This window comes from Crinia signifera, chromosome 12 (genome assembly GCF_055691185.1).
Source record: "Crinia signifera chromosome 12, ASM5569118v1, whole genome shotgun sequence".
Lineage (NCBI taxonomy): Eukaryota > Metazoa > Chordata > Amphibia > Anura > Myobatrachidae > Crinia > Crinia signifera.
In genome coordinates, this window is record NC_139228.1 from 420,631 (window position 1) to 433,499 (window position 12,869).

Genomic DNA, 12,869 nt, shown 5'->3' on the forward strand with positions numbered 1-12,869 from the left:
TGTCAGTGTGATGTCACTACATGAGAGATGCTGACCGCATCGGTAGTGTCGGTGTGATGTCACTAAATGAGAGATGCTGACAGTCCGTAGTGTCGGTGTGATGTCACTACATGAAAGATGCTGACAGTGGCGGTAATGTCGGTGTGATGTCACTACATGAGAGATGCTGACAGTCGGTAGTGTCGGTGTGATGTCACTATATGATAGATGCTGACAGTTGGTAATGTCGGTGTGATGTCATTACATGAGAGATGCTGACAGTGGCGGTAATGTCGGTGTGATGTCATTACATGAGAGATGCTGACAGTGGCGGTAATGTCGGTGTGATGTCATTACATGAGAGATGCTGACAGTGGCGGTAATGTCGGTGTGATGTCATTACATGAGAGATGCTGACAGTGGCTGTGGCAATTTAAGGTCCATGAAAATGATTAGTTCTGTGTTATTTCCCATGTAAATGAAATATGTACTTTTTATGCTCCTGAATTTCATCTACATGTATTTAGTATGTTTATTCCCCATAGCAAGTTCCTTTACATCCCTATACTGTGTTTTATTCAGCCTTAATGTTAGACTATAGGGAAAGTGACAAAGTGAGTGATCAGCAGGCAGCCAATCATCTCCTACCTGTCATGTTTCAGGCTGGGTTTGAAAAATACGTATATTATATGAGTAATTATTGGCGGTGGCAATTGTAATCTAATTTCACGGGCAGGGTTCGTGAAGGGGGGTTAATAGATATGTGTTGGGCTTTATTTAAAAACCTTTGTCAGGAATAATTCCTGATGAAAGTTTTAAAATTATGCTGAAACGTTGAAGTTCAGAGTCACTGCTTATGGCGCCTAATGAATTATGCTGCTTGGCCTATACCTTCACTTAACTCTTATGCCTAGAAATAAATCACACAAACGCCTTAATCTATAAATAACGACACGGACAACCACTGCGTACGTTTAAATAGGTCATGAATATTTATTGTAATGGTATGACCCCTATTTGTCTAAGGGATGGCAAAGAAAGCACTTGTGAACAGCACCAGTCATCTCGGGTGCTGCTCATGGTAGCGACCGAAGCGCCCCAATCTGACAACACCCCTTCTTGTGCAACAACAATGCAACATCAGGTGCCTCAAAAGCCTGAGTGCCTCCGGGGTAACCGCCCTCTGGTTATTGATGGCGTGAACTACCCCTAAGTTGTCACACCAGAACACTGTGCTCCGATCCACCAACTGCATTGCCCATAACTCCACCGCGACTATGATAGGGAAAAGCTCTAGCAGCAGCAGGTTTGCAGTGAAACCACGGTCAATCCATAACTGAGGCCATGGGGCGCAGCACCACTCACCCTATAAATATGCCCCGAACCCCACGGAGCCTGCAGCGTCCGTGAACAGCTGAAGCTCAACGTTAGAGGAGGGCTTGGAGGGCCATAGTAGCTTGCAATTAAACTGTGGGATACCAGGTCATCCTTCATCTCCCAGCACAATCTAATAGTGTGGTGTGGGTCTCTAACCCCCGCCGTGGCCCTCTCCAATTTTTGGCAGAAGACTCGCCCCATGGGGATAATACGACATGCGAAATTGAAAGATCCAAGCAACGACTGAATCAGCCGCAGCCGGACCCTCCTCTTTCAAAGGCATTACCCAATTAGAGCCAACAATTTGGCCACCTTGTCCTCGGGCAAGCGACAGCAGCCCTCGGCTGAATCAATCTCTATGCCTAGGTACGAAAGTAACCTAGTCGGGCCCTCCATTTTGTCAGCTGCAATGGGGACCCCAACGACCCTTGGATAGGACTGCCGCTGCAAGGATATCTGCGCACATACTGCAGTCTCCTGGCCCTACAAAGAGTAGTGAGCCACACCACGGTAACCCATGTCGGCCTGTATACACCAGTGCAAAAAGGTGCTGAATTTCTCAAAATAGGAGCAGGAGACGGAGCAACACATAGGCCGGCATTTGTCTATGAAATTGCCACCGCCAAGCCGGAAACCCATAAACCGAAAAGACTCAGGGTGAAGGGGAAGGAGGCGAAAAGCAGACTCTATGTCCTGCTTGGCCATGAGCACCCCTGGACTATGCTGAGTACCTCATCAAACAGCTGATAATGCACACTGCACTGGTCATCGGTAATAGTGTAGTTGATGGAACTCCCGTGGGGGTAAGACAGGTGCTGTATTAGTCTATATTTCCCGGGTGTTTTCTTGGGAACAACCCCCAAAAGGGAAAACATCTGGGGAAGAGGGTCAGCCATCCTGCCTAACTCTACTTTTGCATGCACCTTCTGTCTCACCACCTCGGGAAACTCCCTTGCAGACTTAAGGTTCCTATTGGACACCACCGTAACTGGCCTTAGAACAAGAACTTAGCCTCAGCTCGCTTTGGGTAACCCACCACCTGCGGGCTAACTCGGAACCTACTATGGGAGAAGGGGCCTTATTTGCCGCCAGTGCTGGCGTCACCCTGCTTGGCTGCCTTGCAAGACTTGCTGGGGTGACCTTTGTGCCCCTGTCACATTTGCCGTCATTAAAGGCGAAACACTTCCCTTTGCTGCCGGGATTTCCCCCCAGGAAAGGGCTACTTGCCAGTGGGTTTAGTGGAAGGCTGGCTGGCCAATTACCTCCAGCCAGATTTCCACATGCTTGCACCCCATGGGCATGTTTTTGGACCCCTCATGGGTGATAAAAAATTTCTCGTTGTAATCACGCCATGCACTACCTTTATGGGTTATGAACGTCTCGTTAACCAAGAACAGGTAACGCACGACGTTCAAATGTTCCTCCGGTCTCATGCAAGATAGCAAGAGGCGAAAATCAGGAACCCCTTTAGCCAATTGTGAAAGCGTTTAATTGCCTGCGGACTTCCTGGCCTTTTCGAAGTCCTTCATATCGGTAGTGAGTGTAAAAAGGTCACAAACTTGTCCTTCCTAATCTTATCCCTAACACCCTTACGTAACGGGAAACTGCAGTGTTGGCGCAGTGGAGCTTCTCCTTTCGCGTGCGCTTAGCCCCCTTAACACGCTTAGCCACTGCACGCGCCCCTAGCTTCGCAAATTTGTGCGGGCCCTTGGGGGACCCCGACTCCTCGCTGCTAGCAGAAGAGAGGGAGGAGGACTCACACTCAGACATATCAGTGTTCTCACCAGCCATAGAAGCGGCTCCCTGCTCGACAGCAGACGGTGCCGGGGTAACTGTATCGGCTGGAACCCAAGGCTCGGACACTTCGTCTCCTCGCTTTGCGTGGCTAGTACCCTCCTTTGCCGGGTGAGTCGGGGAGGTGCCTCTGCTTGTCTGCACCCTCACATGCCCAAACCAGCATCTGCAGAGAGAACCATCGGAGTGACATCCAGTGGTGACGGCTCAGCCGCAGAGGAAATACGATCTGCACCAACTATGACCTTGGAAGAAACACAGGCATGAGACATCACAGCGCTAACCACCCTGGGAAACAACATGGTGGGAGGTCGCCTCGACTGACCCATGGCCCTCGGGGGGGAGGGAGCGCATTGGGAAACTAGGGGAATGTGTAGAGACCTTGGGGTGCATTTATCATTAATATGCGATGCCGGCGTGGTGACATCGCTGGGCATCGCATAGTGGTTGCTTTTAACACAGCCGGGATGTATCATTATGGGGATGCAGGGACAGGGCTCCGAAAGGTGCCGTGTGGGGTGCCGTGTGGGGTGCCGTGAATCGCGGGAGGGGGCAGGGGTCCGCAAATCGCGGGGGCTGCGAATTGCAGGGGGGGGGGTCACGGGGGGCCCGCGAATCACAGGAGGAGGCACGGGAGGCCTGTGAATCGCATGAGGGGGGGTCGCGGGTGTCTGGGGGGGGGGGTGCTGGCAGAGGGGGGGGGGGGGGTGCTGGAGTAATGGTGGATGGTGACTGTGGAGAAATGGTGGATGGTGGGCGTGTACTGTAGCCCTGGCTGGGCGGGGGGAGGTGATGTCAAGGGGGTGGGGTGAGTATAACTGGTCTTTTCCTTAGGGGGGGCGGGTTTGTGTATAACGCTGGGCGGGAACGTTATACACATAGAACACTGGTCTTTTCCCTAGGGGAGCAGGTTTGTGTATCCCGCTGGGTGGGAACTTTATTTACACAGAGGATGAGTGACAGATCTGGCTAAATATATAAGAGATGCGCTTTGGTGTGCTGGGGGTTAAATCCCCTCCCTTGCAGCACCTGGGGGGGGGGGGGGGGGGGGCATTACTAGTTTGATTGAGCAGCTCTCACCATTGTTTTAGCTAACAGAGAGGGCAGAAATGGTGGCCAGCTGTAACAGGCATGGCTGCACCATCCCAGGTGAGGCAGGAAGCCCACAGACAGCAGGCCTTGTACCTCAAAGACACCCCCCATATTATATTCAATGCCACAGGTGAAATGAAACCTAGTAACCAGGGCACCAGCAGGTGGTGCTGTAGAACCACCACTGCCAGCATGGAAATCCCCAGCCCTGACACTGTCTACATGTGGCTGTGATACAGGACAGGGTATTTTGTGCAAGAGGGAGCAGATAAGGTACACAGACAGAAAAAGCAAGCTGTACAGGGAGGAATGAGGAGGAATGACAGAGAATGTGAGCAATTGTGAATTATCTGCTCCCAGACTGATCCAGACTCAAAGAGGGAGTACTTCCTGCCAGCATCACCTAATATACCCCTCTCTAAGCTGCCGCCCCTATGCTACCTGATTGGCAGATCTAACTGCCACTCAACCTCCTATTTCCCCTGGGCACTTTGCAATCACTTCTATAACTTTATTTACAACCATCAAATTCACAGGCTCTTAAATTCACTGGAGCCTATGCAGCCCTTGTTCTATCCTATGATTATAAGACCGACAGTGCTCCCCACCTACACAGACATCACTCATGCTGCTTTCCCACTGCCAAACCTGCTTCTACCTGTTTTTTTAAATGGGTCAAAGCAGGTTTTAACCCCTTTCCCACTGCATGTAGTAAACGGTATATTACTGGTTAATGACCGGTTTTGTACCTTTCACATTGAACCCCTAGTGAAAGCTACAAAACCTGCGCTGTGCCCACCCTCCCCTGATACTTACCTGCGTGGAGGATCCGGGCAGCGGGGTTCACGCACTGCTGGGGAGGCATTGGGTCTGGCATGGGCACAGTACTTCGGGTCCCTCTGGATGCTGGGCAGTGGGGACGCTGCGGGGTCCATCCCGCATGGGCACGGTGCTGTGGGTGCTGGTGGTGCAGTACATATATGACAAAACACTCAGGAATACCATTAATGGCAGTATTGAACCATATACTTGTGATACACAGAATTGTTTTTGGTATTTATTTTCCTTTACCTTCTTCTTCACAGGTAGAATCCCCTGGGACTCCAGGTACAGTATAGGTACGTGTTAGGCCGATCCTGGCAAAACGTGTGTTTACTTTAACATATACTTTATAAATCACAACACAAATTAACAAAGTAGAAACTGTTTTACAAGTCCAAATCAATGTCACAGAATATGCTATACAGTTGTATTTATCAGCAAACCATATAATCAATATTTCCGGAGCTCCCCTTGATTCTGCTAAAGGCAAATGGTTAAGGGGCCCATTTATCAAGCAATATTTGCAGCTAAATAAACCGCAAACATTAAGTATCCCTGGAATGTATTAAAGGGGACCACAGCAGGAATCTCCGATCCCTGCTGCGATCCTCCCTGCAGCGCCGCTGGACACATCCCCCATAGGTTTCTATGGGGGATGCGAAGCTGCCCGATGTATCAACATCAGGCAACCCGGCATCGCACCCCTGGGCTATCGCCATTCTGATATGGCTACATATCGCACTGCCCAAGTGGCAGTGCGGTCAGCGGGGTCGCGGGGGGGGGTCAGCTCATAACAGCGCATGCGCAGACCCCCTGGCTTCTGGCATCGCAGGGATAGGCTCCGTTCGGAACCTGTCCCTGCGCCCTCAAACATAATACATTGAGGTGATATGATCGCATTTTACAATGCGATCCTGGGTGGTAATATTCTGCTCAGATCGCATTGTAAATATGATCAATGATAAATGGGGGCCATAATCCTCAGCCATCAAAGTAGCTACTTTGTGCACAGAGAATTTCTAACTTCTCTTCTCAATAAACTATCGGTACTTGTGTACTTTCACGGCTCCCACGATGTGCATCGTACAGTGAAATATCGCATTGCATCGCATGAGATCACATGCGATCTGATGCGATGCGATGTCATTTTTCACTGAAATTATGGACATGAGTTGACATCATGTAAAATGCACCCCAAATGTCATTTTTCACACTGTACCACCCCCACTATCAACGCCAACCCGAAGAAAAATGACATCGCATCGCATCAGATCTCATACAATCGCATGCGATTTTAGCAAAAATGCATAAAAACACGGGAAAATCGCATCGCATGCCATCCATGCCACTACATATGGCATGCGATGGGAGCCGTGAAAGTACACAAGTACCAAACTATCTCACAGCAGCAGTTCTCATAGTCAAATTCCTGTAATTAGCTCCATCCTATAAGGTTGCAACAATTGAATGTAGATGTAATGTTCCGCTACTGTGTGACACGCCATGGGTGTACTATTGTGGCAGACCAGTCACTTCTATCTCAATAGATAACTTGGCCTGCCCTTTATTTTACAGGAAGCAAACGTTTCACTGAATACAGTCTTAAAGCTGCCGGTGAGTCAGAAATAAAGGTAAAGCACTTCTTAAATAAATAGTACTGTAAATACATCTAATAATCTTTGCCAATCCTTTAGGCTGTTTCATGTAGTATGCCGACTGTATAAATGATCCTTGCTGCGTCACTTTCCTTCACACTGGGCAATGACAGATGCTGGGAGAGGATTTTATAGTCTGTCTGTCTAAATGTCAACTCCCTTAATACTCCTGACTGTGTTCAGCCAATATGTGTAACTCTGGGAGGTAATGGAGTAATCCGCTGCCGGGCTCCTGCTCCCAAGGGGGCATCAATCTTCCCCTGCCAGTTTGAATCACTTAATTGAAAGACGTTGATCTTGCTTCTGTGGCTGAGTCCCCCCTCCTAACATCATTTTTTGCAAGTGTCCCACCCTGTATTAGAGCCCATGACCTGCTTTACTAGAGACAGACACCTTACTGAATGAGCTATTTGGGGCATAGTTGCCGACCCTCCCGCATTTAGCGGGAGTATCCCGCCTTTTGATCCTTTCTCCCGGTCTCCCGGGAATATATCGGATCCTCCCGCTTTAGACTGACTGTCAAAATAAAAAACCAGTGACTGCGCATGCGCAAGTCACAAAGTTCAGGGTCTGACAGACGGTGACCTCGCAGCATCTTATTAGATGCCGGCCGGGGTTCTGTAGGACCGGACTTGGTCACCGTCATAGCCCTGGCAGCAGAGCACACTAGCACAGCAAGGGCCAGCCGCAGGAGTAGCAGAGTGAGCGGCACAAGCAGCAGAGGGCAGCGCCGCAGACATGGTAAGCTAGCGGCTGGCTGCTTCCCTCCTGCTTTTCTCCCTCTGCTCCCCGCTGTTCTCTTTAATGGGGCTCAGACTGTCTTCCCCTCCCAGGCAGTCTCTCTCCCCCTACTCACTGCAGACCCCCACGCTCGTGCTGCCGCTGCAGCAGCAGCGCAGCTTCATAAAAATCGTTCCCCTCCCCACTGCCTTTTTTTTTTTGAATGGAAGATGTAATGCTTTATAACGGTCTGTAGAGTCAGTTCTGATATTGCTCATTGTAAATACTGTGTCAAATACTTTGAAATCCTCTCTCATAATCCTTAAAAATGTTCATATCCAATGGACCGCCGATTCCTGCGGCCAATGAAATAAGCCACAATCACTAGGATTACAAGGACTCCCAACGCAGCACCCACGACTATTGGTACAGTGAAATTCTGATCAGCAAAGCAATCTTTGGCTGTATTATACGTTCCATTCTTTACAATGAATGGCTGAACTCTTACGTCAAATGTATTCATGTACAGGTCTCCCCACTGCCTTTTAGCATTTTTATGAGGGTGCAGGTCAAAGGAGGAGATGAACAGCTCATTTTATAAAGCTGCAGCAGCGTGGAGGGAGGGTGGGAAGAAGGAAGGTTTGCAAATTTGATAAATGTAGCACTAAAGTACACTCTGAAATGTACTTTGGATAGCTCCGCCCATGTCCCCGCCCATTTACATGTCGTAAATGGGGCGGGGCCATGGGCGGAGCTATCCAAATTATGCTTGTGAGTTCCCCACGCCCCCTATTTCCTATAACAAACTGCTCTCTCCCGCAAAGCCCAGCTGAGAAGTCGGCAAGTATGATTTGGGGGCACCTATATTTATCTTTCCACCAGGCAACTGGGATGAATTTACGCCACTGGTACCTATTAATAATGAAGGGCTCTGTGTGATCCCTCTCTTATGAGCAGGCTGCTCCCTTCATTACTATGCAACTTCAGTGTCAGTTCACCTATAATTCTCCTTTTCCAATGTGACTCACTGGCCCGGCTTGTGCTTTACCCTTTCTCCCCAGCAGGTACCTCTACCGCTGCTGCCTCACAGAATGGTCACATCTCTAAGCTCAGTGATGTAAGAGACTTGTAAGAATTACCCGCCTGCCACTGACTCCCCTTGTGCAGGCCGCGCCTCCTGGCTATCTCAGTCTGTCCTTCTCTTCTAGTCATCCGGGACCGCCCTGCTGGCGGAGTCACACCATATGGTGGATCGGTGCCGCTGGCTGACTGTGCACCAAGATCACCGAAGGTCGTTGCAATCCCCGGCACCACAGTCGTCAGTAAGAGGCTCTCTCGTACAGCTTCTCCCTAAGGGCTCTTGGGGGAACTCCTTTAGGCAGCCTCCATAACGTTCAACTGTCGTTTCCTTACAGTTTCCCTGCTCATATCTGTCCAAACGGATCCCTCCACAGAGTGGTGATGCGGCTCACGAGCCTTTATTCTCCGGGGCTGGCTAAGCAGTTCTCCCCTTCTGTTTAAGGCAACTATAAGCCGGCCCACAGTCTTGTGCCATACACTTAGTATAATTATAAATCGGTGGACTATTCCAATCCACCTCCATGAGGGGTTACATAAGAAGTTAAAGGCTGCATGTCACAAAGAAGCGATGGCGCCACAAGGTGACTTCTTACACTATAAAGCCTTTTAATGTCATCAACAATAATAAAAGTCCTTGAAAATATGATTGTGACACAGATACCCCAGCTGAGCACATCTAATAGGGGCAGTTGTGTTGGAGCTTGATCAGCCTCTTGTATGTCCATTACACCCTGATTACTATGTCACAGACCTAAAGGAACTGTTGAGAAAATGACATGGAATTCCCATTTATGACTTGTGAAAAAAGCGCTTTGATTGATTTGTTCCAATGTCAGAACTGAACACCCCCTGGTTAAGTCACATGTTGACGAAACGTCAAAATATTAACAATTTAAGTTTTATTCCTTTTGGTGCTCCAATCTATATTAGTCCTAGCCATTTGAAGTCCTTCCATGTATACATTCGTGCTTCTCAGCGTGCATGGATTACAGCACCCATATACTGTAGACTGCCATTGTGATCGGAGTGTCTTTAGATGACATCATGTCAGGTGCAGAGTCTCTGGGCCTCATTGCAAGGTGACTGACAGGAAGCCGCCATTTGTAGATGTAACTGTCCGTTTATTGCCAGGGAAATTGTAGGTGTGTCTAGTGCCCTTAGGGGGGGCTTGTGACTGAAAGATGGTGGGGGGTGCGGGGGCATGCAGGGACACAGCACTGCTCACCACAACAGCATTGCATGATAGAAAGTCAGAGGGTGCGAGTCTGTGTACACAACCACTGTAACTCACAGACCGCAGCACCCCCATAACACAGGCACTAAGACGCTTTCCTGGCACCATTTATGAGACTCGGACGCAAGGGCGTAACTACCATAGGTGCAGGGGGTGCAACTGCTATGGGGCCCAGAGCTGAGAGGGGCCCACTTTGCCTGTCAAAGTATCATGTGCTGTATACATTTTTCAGCATTAGATGATAAATAGGGGCCCTTAAAAACTTTTGCTATGGGGCCCACATGTATCTAGTTACGCCACTGCTCGGACGCACAACACTGCGCTGTGCCCAATGTTGGCAGAATCAGGCCTTAGGCTTCATGTGATTCCTACAGAATGTTGTATTTTCTGTCTTGTCAGTGAACAACAAATGACTGGTGCTTTCCTCTGTGGTTTGTGGTCATCATTACAGAGTGAAGATATAACATGTGGTTAGGCCTCATCCTGTACAAGTGGTGATGTCTGCTGGCTGCACAGTATTAGCTGAGGTAACATGGACTCGGCAGGTACAGAGAAGGGTGCAGCAAACACAGGCAAGGACGCTATATAATTACACTTAGCATCCATTGCATGGCAGGTCCATCTTAACGTCCGGGCTCATTGGGCAGCTGCACAAGGGCCCAGAAATTCTGGGGCCTTCATGCTGGGGCAGATTGGGTTGTGGGCATCTGCCTCCTGAGCTTCTTGGGAGGAATTCGAGAAAGCTGCCTGGTCCTATTCACCAATCAGAGTCCAGCATTAGAGAAAAATGGGTAGCAAGTTGCAACTGTGCTGAGTTAGCAGTATAGATGGTCGCTGCAGGTTTAACCAGGGTATACTACATAATACCCAATATTAATGGTATACAAAGAGGGGTTGTGGGTTTAATCTGCGCTGACCTTTACCGCTTACTACAAGTGGATATAAATCAGATTACTGACACAATTTGTTAAAAAGAAGAAATTATTTTATTTAAAAAAATGTTTAGTATCTGATACACTTATAAAAAAGATCCTTATACAGCAATGATAATCGCAGTCATTGGTGTCCTAATAGCGGTATACTGGCAGACAGGACTGACATACATAACACATATAAAGGCTTTCTTTCTTTGCAAATGTTCAAATGGGTAGGGAAAAGCCACTGGGTATTAAACAGGTTAATCCGTACGATTTACAATCTCAAGCGGTAATCCGAAAAAGAACAGTCAAGTGAAGGTTTGCCTACCAGTGGGGAGTATTACCAGGCACCAGCGGGGAGTGTTACCAGGCACCAGCGGGGAGTGTTACCAGGCACCAGCGGGGAGTGTTACCAGGCACCAGCGGGGAGTGTTACCAGGCACCAGCGGGGAGTGTTACCAGGCACCAGCGGGGAGTGTTACCAGGCACCAGCGGGGAGTGTTACCAGGCACCGGTGGTTTGTTTGCAAGTCCCAGGGAGCGATCCTTGTCTGCCACCAGAGTCCAGCATTCTCTAGCTGCCTCCCAGCCTGCAGCCAGATAGGGAATGGCTGGAGCTATCCACCTATCAGAGGGCTGACAGCCATAACTCCAATCTCTGTGCCACTCCGCCAACTCATTGCCCGCTTCTGTCCTGTGCCTGGCTCTGTCCCACTTTGCCAACTCATTGCCCACCTCTGTCCTGTGCCTGGCTCTGCCCTGCTGCCCCAACTCATTGCAAGCTTCTTGTCACGTTTCGTGAAGCACCAGCTGGAGTGTAACGGAGGCTGGGGGCTTTAATATAAGGTTCATACAATACCAAATCGATGTCTGAAATTCCAGAGCGCTATCGATAAAAGGCCTTCCTCTCAATTTTTAGTATGGTACCCAAAAGAGAAGGAAAAAAGCCAATAGTGTGATATTGTTACACTATATAGAACACATCTATAAAACAAGTGAGGTTTGCTCGTACCACAAAGATTAGTCTACTGAATTTGTAGGCAATCGCACTTGATTGAGGGGAATCTGGGTTCCACCAATAGATCCACTTCCTCTCGTTAACCCCCAGGTGCAGGTAAAGCTCCGAAAGATGAGAGAAATAATATTTGGTGCAGTACGTTTTAATAACAGTAACAAATAAAAACAAATTGGCACAGGAGGACTATAACAGAGGACCCTCACCGAATAGATATGTCTACAGATGAAAATGTAGACAAACAGCGCATTGGAATGTTACCACAGGCGTCCCCGGAATGCTGCTGGTATCAGGTAAGATCCACTGAAGTCCCCTTTGTGTCACAGGTCACAGGCCTGTGACCTGTGACACAAAGGGGACTTCAGACATCGATTTGGTATTGTATGTGCATATGAAGTGGTTCTTCATTGTCTGTTTATCCTAAGCTGCCGTCATTTAGCGCACGATTGATTGGCCTTAAACTCCTGTTTTTTTTAATATAAGGTTATTGCATCAACAACAGAAGGGAGTGAAGCAATGAGATAAAGAAAAACCTTATTTAATGAAGATACTGCGATACAGGATATGAATAATGGCACAATAGTAAAACTGTAGTTTCTGATATGATAAAGTCAATAATATACAATACTTTATTGGAGAGATTGAAGATGCTTGGTAATTGGGTAGTTGAAAGAAGTATTGAATGATTGGTTGAAGAATTGGATGATTGGATGAGGGTTGGATGTTTGGATGGAGAATTGGATGATTGGATGAAGACTTGGATGATTGGATGAGGATTGGATGGAGAATTGGATGAAGACTTGGATGATTGGATGAGGATTGAATGATTGAAAGAATAATTGGATGGTTGAATGAAGAATTGGATGGTTGGATGAAGATTGGAGGATTGGATAAAGAATTGGAGGATTGAATGATTGTAGGAATAATTGGATGGTTGAATGAAGAATTGGATGATGAAGTCCGAATGATATTGCTGAGTAGGATCGTGGCAGCAGAACCAGTAGTGACCACGGAGAGTAACCGTCAGGAATGAGGAGAAAGATAATACCCCTTTGGGGGGCTAACCTTATCCAGTCCATATTGGCCGCAGCAGGTTCCGTGATGATAAGGTATAGCAGTGAGACGATCAGCAGGAGTTGAGAATGATTTCAACGGAGGCACAGGAACTGTAGTGAATGCTACAGA

At 48.3% G+C, this 12,869-nt stretch overlaps 1 protein-coding gene across 1 annotated transcript in view; it reads left to right on the forward strand.

Moving 5' to 3' along the window:
* The first annotated feature begins 5,327 nt into the window (after positions 1 to 5,327).
* LOC146050642 (C-X-C chemokine receptor type 6-like) overlaps positions 5,328 to 12,869 on the forward strand; it is a 67,203-nt gene continuing 59,661 nt past the window's right edge. Inside the window, exons 1-2 of the mRNA XM_083167752.1 lie at positions 5,328 to 5,360; positions 6,640 to 6,678. The gene's annotated coding sequence lies outside the window, so the exon portion shown is untranslated. The remainder of the gene's footprint in view (positions 5,361 to 6,639; positions 6,679 to 12,869) is intronic.